General features: G+C 40.8%; 1 protein-coding gene across 3 annotated transcripts in view; it reads right to left on the bottom strand.

Moving 5' to 3' along the window:
* The window catches only part of JAKMIP1 (janus kinase and microtubule interacting protein 1), a 178,211-nt gene extending 162,821 nt beyond the window's left edge, over window positions 1–15,390 (bottom strand). For 2 of the 3 annotated variants that reach the window (XM_076335917.1, XM_076335913.1), the window contains exon 1: window positions 15,325–15,390. The gene's annotated coding sequence lies outside the window, so the exon portion shown is untranslated. Of the gene's footprint in view, window positions 1–4,413; window positions 4,479–15,324 lie in introns of those variants that run through there. The other variant, XM_076335915.1, reaches the window with a different exon arrangement.
* Between the last annotated feature and the right edge of the window lie 3,358 nt (window positions 15,391–18,748).

The raw sequence follows: 18,748 nt of genomic DNA, 5'->3' as shown, positions 1-18,748 counted from the left end.
TAACGCATATTTATAACACAGAAGCTTTATTTTTATTATATTTGCTGTGTAGCCATAGTCACAGTGTTACCAAGAGATTCCTGAGGCAGGGGAATAAGTAGTCAACAGAATTAGGTAAGTAAAGAAATTGGTAAGTTCGTTGAAACTAGAGCATTCACAGAGAGAGTAGATGCCTATGTTTACAAGTTAATGAACGCATGCAGAAATTACTGAAAGATGCTTTATATGTTAAGTGAGTTATTATCACTATGGCCTCTTTTGCTTTAAAAATCTACCGACAAGAATGCTCATCCATCTTAGAAATGTCTTCATCTTTTAGAGAGCATCCGCTGAGAGTCGGGCTTCCCCACTGGAGAGTCCTGCATTCAGCCACCTGTCTCGCAGACACATATGGCACTTGGGGATCAGCAGGGGCGAGGGTGAGCGTCGGTCACTCGGTAACGTCTGCCAACTGATCAAAAGTGGCATTAATGAAATTCTAAAAGGAGTTTAGTTCACTCCTTCATGCTGAAAGACAGCTGTAGTGACATAAAAAGCAGCACATTAAGATTATAGATGGTAAAGTGGAGCAGGGAAAAGGATGAAGGTTTTCAGAACATGCTGTTTGACCCGTCACCTACTGTAAACACCTTGCCAAATGCAATCATAGTACTGTCTGAAATCAAGCACAGCTTGAAATGTAAAACAGCGATGCAAGAAACAAGGACAGGAATAATAAAAGTCCCAACTACAAACAGAAGAAAAAATTAAGAATTCATCATTATGATTTGTCATTGCATTACACACTTCAGTACCTGTTGTTTCTAGATTTGGCTATATTTAAAGGGTTGTTAGCTTGAAGATCATCTCAATAAATGATCACAATGCAAAACTGATATATGTATAAAAATAGTTTGAATTTCAGTGTCACTAGTTGCTTTCTTTACACTGTGTCTACTGATACTGCATATACAGGAAAAGCACTAAAAATGCCGTTCAAAGAGATGTAGTTTCAGACCATCACATTTTCTCTGGGGCACTAGGATGCCTTTCTCTGTTGCTATTATCAGGTCCACAGATTTCAAGATTCAGAGAACAGCGACTATACCAGGAATGGAGACATGGCATTCCCAAAGCCAAACAAGGCCAATAGACCATAGTATCTTGGCTTCAAATGCTAATTATTTCCCTGCAAAACTAAGGCTATAGTCCAGTGGAAAGTTCTTCCACTAATTTAGCTCTGCACAAAGGAAACAATGAGGTCCCTCAAAGAAAAACAGTTTACATTTATTTTACTTAAATATTTTATCAAAAAACATGATGACAGGAAAAAACAAATAATGGTCTCCTTTTAGCAAAAGAAGAAAAGAATACAAAGCTTATGGGAAGAAGGGAAGAGAACAACCGATTTGATGACTGGCAATCTATCTGAGCCCTTAGCTTGTTTAACCATTACATACAAATAGATCAGAGATTTTATTCTGTGATGGGAATGAGACAGAATGTGAATCCCGTTATCTCTTCCACCATGTGATGCACCTATCAATTAAGGCACTGTTTCTGCACCATGAGAATGCAATGTAAACACTTCGCATAATGCAACCTGCATGGTACCCAAGCTTTCTGTGAAGACTTTTGTTGCCAAGATTTTCTTGCCTTAAGCTACCATCTGAAACGTAGAAAGCTGCCCTTTGCAAAAGTGGAAAAGCAACATGAACATGAAAAGGGAGCAGAAGATAATTCTCTTCTGTTTCCCTCCATATTCAGCAATTAACCTGTTACTTTCAATCTGTCAAATTTAAAACAGAAAAATAGTAGTTAAATATGACAGCATTTGAATGTATCTCAAACGCTGCAATATTGTACATTGTCTCCAATCTATCAGTACTTTCAGCATTGGCTTGGTTGTTAACATGAAACACATTAATTTTAATGCAGCTCAGTCTGGGAGAGAGGGAGACATGAATCCTGTTCCATACCTGGTCATTGGGATGAATTGCACAACAAGGGCCAGATGCTGAACCATCTCACAAGCACCATTCACCCAGGGCTTTGTGTATATCATATATTGCACAATGAGGTGACAGATTGAGAAGGGAAGTCTAAAGATAATTTTTTATAAATGTTGTTTGATATACTCAAAGACTGATTTTTAGCATTCTTCCCAAGCTCAAGAAAGCTAATCTGTATGTCCAAGAAGCAAACAATACTTTCAGTGGAAAACCAGGCATTAAACAATGACTCAGCACGTGGACTAAGCCTCAAACTCTGAATAAAAAATTTATAACGTATTTAAAATTTAGAAGGGTGGTTACACTCACTCAAAGAGAAAAAGAAGAAAAAAAAAGTAAGTTAGTAGCAAGCTAACTATCAGCAAAATCAGAACTTAGAAAATAAGTAGCTTGCTATTAACAAGAAAGAAAAATGGTCACTTTTCTTAGTGTAAGGACAATTCAGAAAAATTTCATTAAACAAAAACACTGTAAATTCTCTGTAAATTTAAAGTCGTCCAAGATGACACGATCTTCAAGTAGAAAGCTGATGCTGAATTCAGAAAGATAAATCCCATGTTTAACAGCAGTAAAATTTATTACAAAATATGTTTCTTTGGCATTATATGGGTAGATTTGAATCTGATATTAACATTTATGATTAAAATTGCATACTATGAAGACATATTATGAATATTAATAAAAGTGTATTACACAAATGCACATACAGATGATCTGTGCAGACTGAAACGTATATTCCATCTTACAGAGACAGATAATCTCAATGGAAGAAAAGAAGCAATTATGTAAAAAGGAAATGTAGAATGAAACAGATATCAGAAAAAGCTGAAATTCAAGTTAGGCTTAGGTGCTTCATGAAGAAGGAGGAAAACTTCAATAACTGAGAAATCATGCTATGAAGGAAGAAGAGGAGGAGTATCAACTAAGTATAAAATAATATGCATATTATTGCATGGAGACATGAGACATCTGAATATAAATTCTACTTATCAAAACCAGAATGAGTTTTAGCCATGTTAGAAAATGCAAAGCTGAGCTCCAGCTTACATACAGATCAACATTATGAACACGGCATTTTCCTGCTGGCTCAGTATCTCATGTAGAAGGATGACAAAAGAATTTATTCCTTTCCTGCCGTGTGGATAGGCAGAAGGATAACTAAACAACCACCAGTTTTGAGAACTCTGCTTTCTGCATTATCAGGAACAGGATGACAGTTTTGTCTCCTTGACATACTTCCACAGCGAGCATTCGAAACACAGAAGCAGCAGATCAAACTCCCCTGACATTAAAAGATGAAATAAAGCTCTGTACGGAGACTATTATTCCCCACACATATACTCAGGAACGAAAGCAGAGTCACAGTCCGATCCAACTTGCAGATTGTCTCTTTGCAAGTTGCAGTGATGGAGGCATCAATTCTGAAACGCATTGCACGGCTTCACTACAGGTATACCCAAGGCAAAATCATGCAAATACACAAGTCTGGCCATATCTTGCAGGTTAAGGCCCCCATGCAACCCAATGCTATTAGAAATGCTATCTTTTTTTTCCTTGCAATAAAAAAAATTGTTTACATGTTTTTGAGCACAAATGCCACAGCATTTGCCCCTCTACTCCAACATTACAAAACCAGAGAAAGAAGTGCAAAATTTAATTGAACTGCTTAAGTAATGAAACTTTGATATTTAATTGATTTGCTTGAAACTGTAAATTGCTAAAAACAAAACCTTATTTTAAACTGACAGTCCCATTGAGACCAATATTTCTCACTACACTGCAAGCTTATTCTAAGCTGTTTATTAGCACAAATACTACTAACAGCATCCAGAAGAGAAATCTCAGATCTAGAGCTGGCTTTGAACCTCAGCTTGCCATGGTTATAGGTTAAAGCTTCATTTTCACATCTGCATAGGTACTACCCAATCCAGTTTGAAGCCCAGACGACAGAACCAAGGGCTGACAGTCTTCAGTGCCACCCTACAGCTCTATAAGCCAGTATTTCCTGTAAATCGTTTCCCAGATTCTTCTTGGGCTCAGCTATTTATTAGTTTATGTGGATTTAAACAGCATTTAACTCTTCAGCCACATGGCTGGCACCATTTCTCCCAACATCCTGCTCATCTAAGTCAAACAACCTAGATACTGCAATGCAGAATGGTATTAGCTAACCAGAGAATCACAGTATATATTGCTCCAGTGTGATCTATAAGCTTTGATACAGCACAGAAGATGATGCTGGGATATGCTTTAAAAACCTCTGAAGAGATAAAAGCTCCATAATGGATGGGATGAAGTCTCTGTAAAGGGATGACAAGCTAGAGGGCATTTGGTCTTGTACAACTGGCTCTAATTCAAAGGGGACAGAAGTGGCACTAGAAAAGACCTTGCTGGCAAGGAGAGAAGAAGAGCAGGAACAAACCAGGCGATCTGCAGACAGAGACGTGTGAGTGGGTGTGCAGGGCCATATTCCAAAAGGAACCAGTTTTGCTGTCAATGAGCCACAACATCTCGGCTGAGCATACTGAAAATATTTACCTGAAAAAAAAGAGGAAAAAAATCAGGAACTACTTGACAGTTTTCCATAGAGGGGAAATTATTAATAGTCACTGAAGGCTTGTCCAGGAATTTCAACACGTGTTACAAGCCATCTCTCTGCTCTTGACATTTTGTTCAACCAGCCTGTAATACAAATTTATGTGCTACCCCAGAAAAGTCACAAGGCAGCAAACTCCACCATATTACAGGTCTCTAAGGTGACATCAGGTTAAAGCCCATATGGAGAAGAGGCCTGCAGTTTGCTTCAACGGATTCAGAACACAATCAGGTAGACTCCCACCGCCGCAAAATTTATTTTAAGATTAAATGTTTATCATCTCTGCAACAGTGGCTCATATAAAGAAAAAAAGTGACATTTTTTTTGTCCCTGGAGTGGCATATGTGCTATTTGCATAGCAAGTTACAAGGACAGCAGTGGTCATCATCACGTGTTTGTATGCAGCACCTTCAGCCAGCTAAATGCACATGGCATGCAGCGTTTCCACCAAACACCTTGGAGCCAAGCACAATTTCACAAGCCACAGCAAAAATGAACACAAAAGTTCTCAAAACATGAAGAAAGACAATCTGATATGTTATTAGGAGAAAGTTAAATCCTATTTGCCAAAAACAGGGAAGAAAGACCTCAGCACCCAACATACAACATCTGAGGTTTTCCACACTGATACTCTTGAAGACGACTGTGGTCAGCTGAGACCTATAAAAATATCAGCATTATTCTTTCCTGCTTATGTGCTCCACGCAACATGAAAGCTGTAGGCATACACGTTACTGATAGAGTCATTCAGAAAGACCAGCCTCAAAACCTACTTTCTTCATTGGTATAGTAGCCAGGAACACCACCTGTGCAACTGACTGCAAGCCTTGCACCAAACACTGGCGTTCCAATACTGAACTGGAGGCTCACAGACCTGTAGTGAACTGATAAACCAGCACTCACAGGACAATAGTAACTGCCTTCTTTATTGCCTTAGCCGTCTCACTGGCAAGAATGAGGAAAACATTGCATGTATACACTGTAAGAATTCCCCTGCTTCAAATGCACAGCCATTTCTTGGCATCCAAAATCTACTAGGTGCTGTGATGCAGTGACTATATACTGCCTGTCCTGCACCCAAAGTGTCAGTCTATCAAGAATCTACAGCAATTATCAATACTGGCAAAAACACATAGCCAGTAACTGTGTTCTGCCAGGTTAGCACACAGACGTTCCCCCCGTGACCTGTCAACACCTCTGAGGTTCAGAAACAAACAGAGAATTGCTTGTGCATCTTCAGTGTCTTCTATACATACAGCCCCTGTTCTGGAAAACTTCATCCAGGCAGGAGCTCTGCCACCAAATGAAACAGACTCAAACAGAGAGCATATGCAATTGGAAGTCAAACACATTGGTGGATTAGGAATACTGCTCCCCAGAAACACTGAAGCTTACTGACAAAATGCTAACAAGTAAGTTCTAGGGCAGTTCAAATGAGAAGGGCTTAGCTCTTGAACTGACAACAAAACTAAGCACAACCAACGAAGTCCTAGCGACGTAGGCATGGATCATACGAAGCTTTGTGACATGGATGTTCACAGGCGGTTTAATGAGTCTCAGAACTACAATACAACTTGATAGAATTTATTCATGTTCTAATTCACTAATGTACTGGGTTAGTTTTATACCAAGAGGAAGGTCTGCACACCTCTTCAATCACTGAAGTTTTGGACTGTGGCCCCAAAGTCACATTTGTCTACTAAAATCTTAAGAACACATACAAGCACCCACTTACAGTCCCACTTTTCAGGGCAGGTTTCATCAGTCAGAAATACTTGTGGCATGGGCCACGCTAAAAGCTGGGAAAAAAAAATCCGATTTTTAGGCTTTACTGCAGATTAAAGAAGGATATAGATGCATTCAAACTCCCAAAACTGCAGCAGCTCTTCCCATGCAGAGAAGTAAGGCTGTTGGTCACAGTTGCAGAGTGCAATTACTACTGTCAACCTCTCTGCCTAGACCAGTTGTTATTTACATTCAGTGTAAATCCAGAATGTATGCAATAAAGTTGATGGATGTATGGATGATGGATCCACGTTACACAGGCTGTAGCTGAGATCAGAATCAAACCAGTCAGTACCAAGTGGGTTCTTATTTTTCTATTTAAAAAACTACAACCCTTGCAAGAGAGAACCCATGACAACATTTATATCACCTGTGGGGTGGGGTCTATCTCAGGCAATATAAAACAGGAAACAGAAAAAATGGTTTGTGTAATTCAAGATCCCTCAAAAAGAAGAGTTTCCCATTGTACAGTTTCATTACTAAAGAATATATCTAAGCCTTAATGATTCCTTCCACATAAAAAAAGTTACAGCAGAAAACAGAATGACATGGCTTAAACTGTGCAGAACATCCATTCCTCCATCATGAAAAAGCGCACAGCAAAATAAGAACATGTAGCATTTTGCCATCAACAAAGCTGCCTACATAGACGCCCACTCTTTCTTATTTTCTCTGTAGCATATTCTTTTAACTCACTCATCTCCTTCTGAATCTTTCTCACAATTATTGACTTACCTACTTCCCATACAGCTTCTTCAGACTTGTTTTCACAAGAAAACTGACCATGGAAATGGTTATTCTCTTATAGTCAGTTCAGAATACATCACATTTTAATTTTTCCTTCTCCCAATATATTTATATACCAATAAAAATAATTTCCTTGAGAAACAGAGAGGTTATTCCAGGGTATCTGAAATCTGAAATAACTAGGGCAGGATAGTTATTCCACAGATCTAAGCTTCACGCTGTGATAGATTCACTCACTTGGTCCCACCTCCCAGTAAGGAGCTGGCAATTACTGCATTCCAGTGCAGGACCATGGATTTTTTCCAGCTCCCTTACTCCACATGCCGGTTACAGCTGATTGTGGCAGCTGAACCAGTAATGCATTTTTGCATCAGATGCACAAGAGCTAGATATACTAGATATGAAAGAGCAAACCTGCAGTATATTTTGCTTTTTCTGCAGATGAGAATTATTGTTCTTGACAATCATGATATTTAAGGCTCCGCTTCACTGACATCCAACAGGATTTTTGATTTACAGATCTAAATCTGTTAGAAATGCACAGTATTTATTACCTACAGTGATATTGGGACACCTCCCTCTAAAAGTTTTAGATATTCCTCTGCTTTGTGTGAGGAAACAGCAAATAATTAGAATCCTATGTTGCTTTTGTGCTCTTTGAAGGATTAGCCTCTCTCTTTTCCTGGACATTATATACATTAAGTACACTAAGTACTCTGATTAGAGCTTAAACACTGTTTAAATCAGACACATCTCCAATACCTCCCCTCATAAAGCATAATCTGGCATTATTGTGAAATTATGTTATGGTGCTAGTATGCAGGAATCTTCTATTTCATCCAGTTCATCAGATATACTGTCTCCACAAACGTATTTATCTGTTATGTTAATCCTTGAAGTATTTTCTGAGTGCACATTTGTGAACGCACACAAAAATTCTCTGCATTTACTGTTTTTACTCTTAGAAACCACTGCTTTGTTACCCAATAGCTAGATTCCTAATAGCTAGCTAAATAGATAGACTAAGTCTAGCTCAGATATATCTAACCACAGCTGTGGTCATGGTTCCCCACTGTGGTGCAGAAATAGCCATATTCTAGACTAGAAGTCATCTAGGAAAGGCTAAGGTGAAAAGATGGGAAAAAGAAAAAGTAGAAGAAAAAACAAGATATTTCAGGCTTTATTACACAGTGGACAATAGCAAAAAAAAAAAATCTTCAAAAAACAATATATGCACAGAATATTTGTTATTAACGTAAAGGCAGGGTTGGTACCATCAGCTGAATGCAGGAAAGCTTTGGGTTTTACTACAAGAGGTAGCAATAGCCCTGACTTCCTGTCTGGTAGAATGTAGAATCTAAAAAGTCCTGAGAAATTGTAACATATGATGGCAATCCATTAAAAACAAACAACAAAAAAAACCAAAACAAAAAAAAAAACCACCAGAAAACATTAATAATGGGATATAATGAGATGTCAGGAATAAAAGAAATAGCGCCAACATATTCACTTTTCAAGGTAACTCATTGCAGAGAACACAAGTCAATGCCATTCAACAGTGAAAGTGGGTTAAAAATACAAAAAGGCTCATCTAACCTTCCCAGTCAAGTATATACATCTTGAGTTCTGGAGCAGGAGATTCATCTTTGAGACTTCAACCCTTCTTACAAATGCAGTTTGAAATTGGCCAACAAATGCAAAAAATTAGTCATAGGGGACTAAGAGACAGCAGAAGCATTTAAGCCTCATTTCCGTAGGAAGCCAGGCTACAGCAAATGTAATTAAAGTTTTTAGTTAGAGTTTGCCATTTTACTAAAAGAGTCAGAATTACCAGAACAGACGCTAAGTGTTGGGGCACAGCATCCCATCCTCCCTCCCCATCCTACGTGGTAACGGCCAAAGCCTCATGCAAAAGCTAATAGGATGATTATCTTCTGGAAGGATTATGCTGCACAGAGAAGCTGAAGTCTGCCTTTGTGAGAATTAAGTCCATCATGCTTATTGGTCAGCTGAATTATTTTCTTTCACCATAGTGCAGATAGGTTTTCACTCTGATCTTTCTTAAAATGAGTAAATCTCAAAGAACATCGATATAAGAAGCTGGGATAAAATGCACTTGCAGATCATTCTTTTTGGTTTAAGAAATAGGGAGTCCAGGAAAGGATATGAGAGGAAAAATGACTGAATTCTTCTTTAAGAAATAAAGGTCTGCTACACTAAATTAGCAAGAGTATAATTATAATACAGTCTATACCTAACAAGTTTAGCAACGAATGATTAAGACACGATCTGTTCTACGGGAAATGCCAAGATGTGACTCAAAGTAGATCAACATAAGGTAAAAACATTGTGAAAGTGGTGCTTTACACCTTGATAGGGAAAAAGCTGTGTTCTTGGGGTTTCATCTCTCATTTCTAAGCGATTTAGAGAAGCAACACATCACAACACGCTCTCTCCATCCTGATAGGGACCACAGTGTGTTTACATCCAGATAGTGCAGAAAGAGCTACATGAAGATGTTACTCCAAAATCATAGAAGTACTTCCAGCTTAGAGAATCAAACAGAACAGGGACCACTGTCTCACAAAGTAAAACCTCCACCCCAGAAACGTGTCCTGATTAGAGTCGGGATACAAGTGCATCACATTGCCACAAGTATTTATAAACGTGGAGAACAAGCTTGTTCAGAGAATTAGTAGTTCACAAGAAAACAAGACTTGTACCTTTGGATGGCAGTTCAAATGCAAGCTAGTGAGAAGAAATGCAAAATATTTCACACTTTCTTAGCATAAATAGAAGCATTATGGTACAGTAAATAAACAGTTACCAGATGCTGGATATGGCTCTAGATAGAAAACAGAAAAAGAAGATGAAATCTTAGCCTCATAATCACTGACATTTTGGAAAGGCTTATTAAAATAGGTCTACTTTAGATAGATAAGATGTTCCTCGTTCTCATCAGTAAGGAAGAGAAACAAGGTAATTTTGGAAGAACCCAAGAAAGATTGCTCTGCAGTGGCTCGCTCTTATTCTCACCATAATAATAATAATAATAACAACAACAACAACAACAACAACAACAACAACAACAACAACAACACTACTTCAGTTTCAATTGCACCAACATGCCACTTGGCTCACTTCATCTTAAATAAATAATGTTAGGATTAAACTTGAGTGTGTTATACTCACAGGGGAAAAAAAAAATCACCTCCCCACCTGCATAGCGAAGTCAAAGCAACCAGATATGCAGACAGTGCCCATAATGAAGGCTGACAACCATGTTTACCTTAGCTAAAGAGACACCATTTATTGAGGTTACACCCAGGAAGCCATGCATTTCATCTGCAGCACATGCTTAACATCAGTGCCAAATCAAAAGTGAAACTGCAAAATACAGCCGGGTGACACTAGTGACGCTTCCGTACTGAATGGAAAGGTAACAGCTATCAGAAGAGCAACTAAAAATGTCCAATACTAATGTCTTGTCAAAGACAAATAAAATGGAGGATAGCTGTCAGTTATCCAAGAGGATGAAAGTTAAGTCAAAATGGCACTGAGAAATATGAAAAATATACTTTCTGAAACAGCTCCCATTCTCCTTACTTTCAGGGTAGGGTGCTAGAGAACGGGCAAAATACTGTTAAGGTGGACTGAAAATAAGAAGAAAACAGAGCAGAAAACCTCAGTCATGAGAGACATCTTGATCCTCCTACAGTTGTGGCTACGTCCAGCATTTAGTAGGGAACAAGTAAGCAACACATGAACAAATACACATTGAGCTGATAATATAAATAGCTCCCCTCTTAATTTTACACTGATTACAGAATGCCAGCTCACAGACTATATATATATTTTTAAAAACATCTGCAAGAAACAAAACAAGTAATATTTATATCAAAGTTCTCTTATCATCAAAACAAAACAAAGATGCTCTTCAACCACCTTCCACTAAAAACAAAGCAAAACCAAAGCAAAGCAAACCAATGTGGACTGTGCTTTTTGAGGAGGACATAACCAATATAAAAAAGTCTATTCGCTATTTCTAAACATCTCACCATTTAAGTGATTTTTGCTTAACTTTGAAACTGGTTTCAGTTAAGCAGGTTATTCACCATGTTACTAGAACAGGACTAAAACAACTACATGTGTGCGTATGCTTATATGTTTTTTATGTAATGTGTATCAGGCACACCTCTCAAAACCAGAGGACAGAAAGATAAATTAGAAATTGCCATTCTGTATCTTCTCTTTATTGGCATATAATTTCCCATTGTGAGCTGTTAACAAGATACATAGTGACTACAAGTTTTTGTGCCTAAAAAACCAACAAAAATAAAATAACTGGAAAAACAACCTTTCACATTGTACTCCTCATTACATCAAGTACCTTACCCACTCCTGTCTAACTTAAACAACCAGCTGCAGGTGGGAGCTTCCCAAATACATTTGGCGCTTCATTTGCATTTATGCATGTGTTTGAGAGCCTATATGGTAAAGAAAGAATGCGTCAAATTCAAAGGTAGCTGTGGAATGAAATGCCAGATCTATAAGGCTGGCGTTGTGTTGAGAGGAAAAGAGGAAGACCTCACCTATCACAGCACATAGCAGAAGTTTCTCTTAAGCTGCCATTCTTATTAGACCAACAAAGAGATCGAATATTGCAAGTAAGGAAGCAACCAACTTAAAGTTTTAGTGAGCTCAAAAAAAGGCGTACGAAAGCATTCCATATGCTAAAAAAAAGTTCTATGATTCATAATAATGTGCAAAGGATGTAAGTATCACCAAAAAAGAATGAGTTAAAAATGAGTTTAAACTACTACTACAGTTCCATTTTGCCCCACTGAGAATGAATCTGTATCATTTTTATTGAACTACTATAGATATTTTCCCTATTACTGACATTAGGGCTCATACAGTTTTATATTTTAAAAAATCTTAGCAAAAGTTAAACAGAAGTAAGTTACAAAACTTGCATACAGGGGGAAGCCTTCCCAAGATAGAAAAAAGCACTTTTTTAGATCATGAACTCATGACGTTTTATTGTAACCTGTGAATAAACTATGAAACAATGACTGTGAAACTGATTTTCCTGAATAATGCAGAGTAACATTGGATTAAGCACCATAAATCAGCAACTGCTCTAAATATGGAACTTTTTTTTTTAATGAAAAACAAAAGAGATTGAATGTGTTTGTGCACATTAAAGATGCAATAAAGGCTGCATATTGTCCCTTCAAAATGAAGCAGAATAGAGTTAATGGAAGTTGAGAGAAAAAAAAAGTCAGGATTACAGACAAGAACATGAGGAAGGATTTAATGGTTTGTTTCCTTGATGGCAGAGCAACCTTAGTTCAAAATTAATAAATGAATAGATAAATTGAGACGCAGTAATCAGTGGTACATGTCCATATATCCTTTCAGAGGGAGGCAGCATGCAACCAACCTTGCTTCTATACAAAAAGGCAATCCAACCTCACATTCTTCATTATATTCTGTTCCCTGACATGTATTTATGCCAGCTCCAGCTGGCCTTACACTGTCCAGAAATGTGGCCCGGGCCCATTTATTTCCTCAATATACTTGCTACTCCTACACCTCCTATTTTCTATCATAATCTAATCAAAATGTTCAACAGAAAAAAAAAATCTATACATGAAAATAACTATAAGCATTTAAATGCTGACAAGTAATATTTAAAAGCAGAAACTGACAGCAGAGCCAAGTTAAACTGTAACAAAGATGGTGCTGGGGACACAAATATACTAACCATGGAAAACAGAAAGTGGGCTTGAACAAGATGGACCTCTAAGAGAAAAATCATGACGAGGAACCTCTATTCCATCACTGTGTACTGAGATTAACATTTTAACAGAGCACATCTCTTCCAATTCAAGCCTCGTTTTTACCTCAGGTTCAACCCATGGCCTCTTTTGAGGATATTTCCAACTCTTGCGTTCCCATAACAACAATCTAAGACACTAAAGGAACATACATTTAAGGGGAGAATGAGCATTGCTCAGAGCATTTCCAAAAAGGAAACAAAAAAAAAAGCCTTTATCTGCATGCAGGAGAACTTAAACATGTTGGGCAAATCTCTATACCAGTGGTCTCTTATGGTACTAGCAGACTTAAGCCCCAGTGCCTCAGTGAAGGAGTCCTAGGGGGTGGCCTCCTTAAACTTGTAGAGCACCTCTCCAAACTGTGGTCTCCCCACCCATAAGGAGAATCACCTCTTCTAGAAGATCCAAGATTCTTGGCCCTTCTGTTTAAAACTCCAACATATCTATTCTCTTCATATTAACATCCTCACTACCTGCACCCATACAAAAACAAAAACCCCAAACCCAAGAAGACCCCAGACTACCTCAGGTGCAAGAAACAAAGTCATCCCAATGGACCGAGAAATACAAACAGAGCAGAGATTGAAAACAAATGCTCTAAGCCCTACAGAATATCACAGCTTGTGTATTCCAGTAACTAATTTTAGCATTATTAATAGTAAGGCATGCATATTTTCAAATGCAGAACAAAAGCACCATCTCAAAAGATAATTAAGCAGAATTTAAAAGTCTTCATAAAAACCTTCCTGCCTAAATGCACCATGAATTAGTGCGTCTTACAACCAGAAAACATTAATTTTAGCAGGCTTTGGAAAACCAACACAAAGCGTATTCACCCCTAGCCATATAAAACCTGAAACAGAAACTGGTGTCTCATGGAGATGAAACACAGTAGATCCTAATAAGCCTTACAGAGTCCCATTCCTGCATAAATACATATGCACATCATGCTTACTGTCAGTGAGACCAATCATGTAAGAAAAGACATTACTGTGTATACATGATGGGTCCTAAGCATAGGGCAGGGATCTCAGGGAGCAAAAGGAATCTTGAAATGAAGCGGGACTCATTTTCTTCCCCCTTAGAAAATCTGCTAGGATTTCCTTCTAATAATCCTATGAATTTTTAAAATAAATAAATAATAAAAATAAATACCATCTGTTTAAATTAACATCATTTCTTAGGATTGTTTGATTAGAGAGTGTGGTACATGGAAGTCATCGGTCAGGCTAGTAGTGTATGACTGATAATCTGTAAATACCTAACAAAAATAATTCTTGCTTGTTTGTTAAACCCGTGCCCACTCCATCCTCTCTCTAAATAGAGATCCCGCAAATCTGCAGTGGCTCACAGGCCTAACGGCTGCTTTAAGGACTGAAGTAAAGAACTTTTCTCAAAATCTCACCCATTCACTAGGACAAACCAGTCTTAATGGGCAACCAATAAACAAAAATTACACTGTGTGCAGATACTCCTCTCATCCAACCCCCCGGAGCGATCTGTTCTGTAGTGTTGCCATAGAAAATGGAAAGGAAGGCTCCAATTAGAGAAGAGGTCACTCTTAAGCAGAGATATTATGTAAATATCAGCCAGCCAGCACCCTGCAAAAAACCAAAATAAAGGCCTCATCCTGCCCTCCAAGGGCAGGCCTCAGATTTGCTCTTTGAAAACCCATGCCAGCAGGGCTCGGCTTGCAAGAGCAGGTCTAAACCCCCGGCAGCCTGCCCCGCCGACGCCCAGGGACGCCCGCCCGAGCCCCAGGTAAAGCCCGGGAGGAGGGGAGGGCGGCGGAGCCTCGGCCGGGGGGGCCGGGATGCGCCGCACCGTTATCCCGCCCTCCGGCAGGTACCGGCGGCTGCAGGACCGGCCGCGGGGAGGCCGGCAGGGATGGGTGAGCACGGGCAGCCTCCCTCGGGGCTCGGAGAGCTCGCAGCCCCCGCAGCCGCGGCGTGCGGGGCTCTCCCTTCCCCACCGCGGCCGCGCCCCGGCTCGCTGATGGCTGCGGGGGAGTTGCGGAAGGGCCGGGGCAGGCGGGGAGCCCGGCCGAGCTGGCCCCCTCGGCGGGCAGGAGCCGCCTGGGGACAGGCAGCGCCCAGCCCCGCCAAGGACCGGCCGCCCTTCCCGGCGCTTCCTCGCCCGTCGGGTCACCGGCCCGGAGGGGCGAGCGGAGGCGGGCACGGCCTCGCCCCACCCTGGGCTGCACTTTTTTTCCCCTCGGGCACCTCGCGCGATCAAAGTCTCCGAGCGCGGCAGCATCATCCATCCGTCCGTCCGTCCATCCATCCATCCACCCTCCCTCCCCCCCCCGTCCTCCGCGCCGCCTCCGCATCACCCACTCGTTCCTCCCGCCGCCGCTACTCACCCACGCCGCGGCCGGCGACGGCGGCAGGGCCCCGCCAAGCCCTTGCCCCGCTTCTTCCCCGGGGGGACCCGCTGGCGCGATGCGGACGGAGCGGCGAAGGAGGCGGCGACGCACCGGCCGGCAGCCGCACCTCGCTGCCGGCGCCGGGCTCCCTCCCCAGCTGTCACCGGCGGCCCGCCCTCGGGAGGCGGCGGCCCGGAGCCGCTCCCCGCAGCCCCGCCCCGAGCGGGCGGGGGGGCCCCGCTGCCGCCGCCGCCGCCGCGGCGGAGAGCGGCGGGCGCTCGGGCAGGGGGGGCGCGGCGGGGCCGCCGCGGGTCGCGGCTCTCCGCGGGTCGCGGCGCTCTCAACCTCGGCGGGTTCCCCGGGGCCCCGCTCCCGCTCCGGGAAACTTCCCCCCGCGCTGAGTCAAGCGTGTGCGCAGAAGTCGCTCCGGCTCGAGCGGGACGTGCGTAGTACCCCCCTTACTCGGCTTGCCACCTCAATAGGTGCGGAACCGTGCGCATCAGGAATAGAGTGCTGAGAAGGATTTATCGGTTTAATTTTTTATGTTACACCCTACCGTAGCACACAAGAATTAGACACGGAGTTGTCAGATTAACTCAACTGCTAGCACTCACTATCCGTGCCAGACGGCTGTAAACCCTAATACCATTTAAAACCTCATTATTTTGTTAGAATGGAACAGAATAGCTGCTTGAGGCTCCCGGGCCCAGGCTTTGCTTGCGCATTTCAAACCAGACTGCCTCTTCTGCGCTGCCGTACATTGGCTTTGAACGTGCCTTTACTAAAATGCTGTCTGCGAGTGTATTTCTGTTGATCCGGATTCAGTTATTGACCCAGTGAACGCAGCGGAAATGTATTTCTGTTAGCTACATACTAAGACATCAGGGAGTGCGAACGGTCACGATAATTAGCTCAATGTCATGTTGATGGCTAATGCAGTATTTGTGTAAGTAGGCCCAGTATCAAGGAGAAAATAAGCAGTTTTAGCATTCTATTTGGGTTTTTGTGGGGTTGCTGCTGGGGTGCTAGGTCTATACTTGGTTTAATAAGACGAGATGGATATGAGAAAATAGCTAGAGAGATTTGAAAGAAGAACTGCAAATACAAGAAACGTGTCGGTCTTGAAACATGCTCAAAGAAGTGGGTTGATGGGGTACATCAGAAAGACAGCTGGGCTGCAACACAGTGACAGAAATTTGATAAGGGGACACTTCAGTCTAGCGGATAAAACCATAACACTACTGATGGCCAAACTGAATGCTTCAAATCCAAATCTGAGGTGGAACGCACAGTTTAACAGTAAAGGCAATTAAACAGTGAGAACCGCCTTTTGAGACCAAAAGGGAACATGCATTGCTGGGCAGCGTGAAGCGATGTTTGAACAAATCTCTTCCCAAAGGGAGGCATTTCAAACAGGAGCTAAAGGAATTCTTGTAGCCAGAATAACCCTGAAAGTTTCTCCTCTATAGAGAAAATGCTGCTTTTGATTTTAAAATCAATAAGAATTTAATGTTCCAGCTGGCATTAATTACTTCATATAGTTTTTTTGTTCCACTTTTCAAGACGATTTCAGGTATAAATGTTTGATACATATGCTCTTAAAAAATGTCAACACATTTATTGGTGGCTGTGTTCCGAGTCTGGATTAACGAAACCATAATAAGCAGCTTGTTATGTTTTAGCTGCTATCTAACTGTTCTTTATAGGAATAGGAATTTTGGGCCTTAGTTGTGGCCCTGGTCAGGGAGAGAGGAAATTTGAGCTCTTAAATAATATATGCATGGTCTTATATTGATGTTGTGTCTTGTGCAAGGATGCAGTGTTGTGTTCTGAAGAAAGGCAGGATGTTCTATATAGGATTTGCTTATAATGGGCTGGTGCATAGGGTTGTTACATGCAAATTATTTTCTTACCTTATTAAATAATTTTTGCTTGAAAATACTTAAAAATAAATAAGGTGAAATTTATAACTTAGCTAGCACTTTGTTTTCAGTATTTTTCATTAATAAAAGTGTTTGAGCTTTTTTTAATTTACATAAATTGGGCTTCATTTAAAAGTAAGGTTAGGTGATCATCTTCTTGCCTGCACAAAGTCAAAAAGATTTGCTTCCTGTCGGACACGGCTCTATAACCTGCTGTTCCCTTCAGCTGGAGAGCAACCGTCACTTCATGAACCCTAGAGCATCCTTTTGAGAGCATGTTGTTTGATATCCACTGATGTCTAGAAGCTGAGGGACCCACTGCACTGTCTGCACTGCACAGATGTAGTGTAAAGATGTTCTCATCCCCAAAGAACTAATGCTATTAGTGGACATGGAATATCCAGGAGACTGGAATATTGAGTGAAAGTTAAGATTCAAAATCTGACCTGATTGTTTTCATCAGTGTTGTATCTTACTGGAAGAAAACAACTGGGTCCTGCAAGACTTGCCCAAGTTCACACAGGAATTCTGTGGGTCAGCCAGAAATTAATCCCGGTATATCCTGGTAATTGTGGTGTCCCCAATAATGTGGGAGGCTTCTGAAAAACACACGCGGAGTGCACAGTTGTGAAATACAGAAGACGTCTGCAAAGGAAAAGAAACATATTGCCCAGCCAGTGGCCGATACATTATCAGTTTGCTTGGCTATTGCCTTACCAGCTTTCTAACTCTGCTTTTAGTGATTAGTAAAGCAGACTGAAATATTGAATCTGAAAAGCGCTATGTGAGACATGAGCAAGAAAATATTCGGCTCTGTTCTGAATCCCTCAAAATCAATGCAAATTCTTCGTTTAGTTCAGGAGGAATACAACTGAAACTTAGAATTAACACTTTAAACACGCATTAGAAACCTTTTGGTAACTTTACGGTTATGCAGTTTAGAATTAGAGGCACTTTGACTTTATTGTACTGTGCTGGTTTTGGCTGGGATAGAGTTAATTTTCTTTCTGGCTGGGCATTGGTCAGCGGGTGGTGAGCAATTGCATTGTGCATCATTTGTTTTGTATATTCTTTTATCATTGTTATTATTATCCCTTTCTTTTCTGTCCTATTAAATTATCTTTATCTCAACACACGAGTTTTACCTTTTTTTTTCAATTCTCTCCCCCATCCCACTGGAGGAGAGTGAGCCAATGGCTGTGTGGTGTTTAGCTGCCAGCTGGGGTTAAACCATGACATGTACTCATGCTGAAGTAACTATCTGAAGTAGAAAGCAAAATCAAATTTCAAGGACAGACCATAATTGAAAAGTTAATCCATTTTTAATATTGATACACTCATTGTAAAGAGCTTTAAGCCTGCAGACTAGCAGAAGGATATCAGAATCCTTGCTCTAAATCTGCCTTAACTTTTTAATCGTAATAAAAATCCCTTGTAAACAGTGGTGGTCCTCCTGCTCGGTCAAAACTCAAAAGTGTGAAAAGTTTTTAAAACTTCAG

This window comes from Aptenodytes patagonicus, chromosome 4, assembly GCF_965638725.1.
Source record: "Aptenodytes patagonicus chromosome 4, bAptPat1.pri.cur, whole genome shotgun sequence".
Lineage (NCBI taxonomy): Eukaryota > Metazoa > Chordata > Aves > Sphenisciformes > Spheniscidae > Aptenodytes > Aptenodytes patagonicus.
The sequence above is the reverse complement of the archived record's forward strand: the minus strand, read 5'-3'. Positions and strand labels throughout refer to the sequence as shown.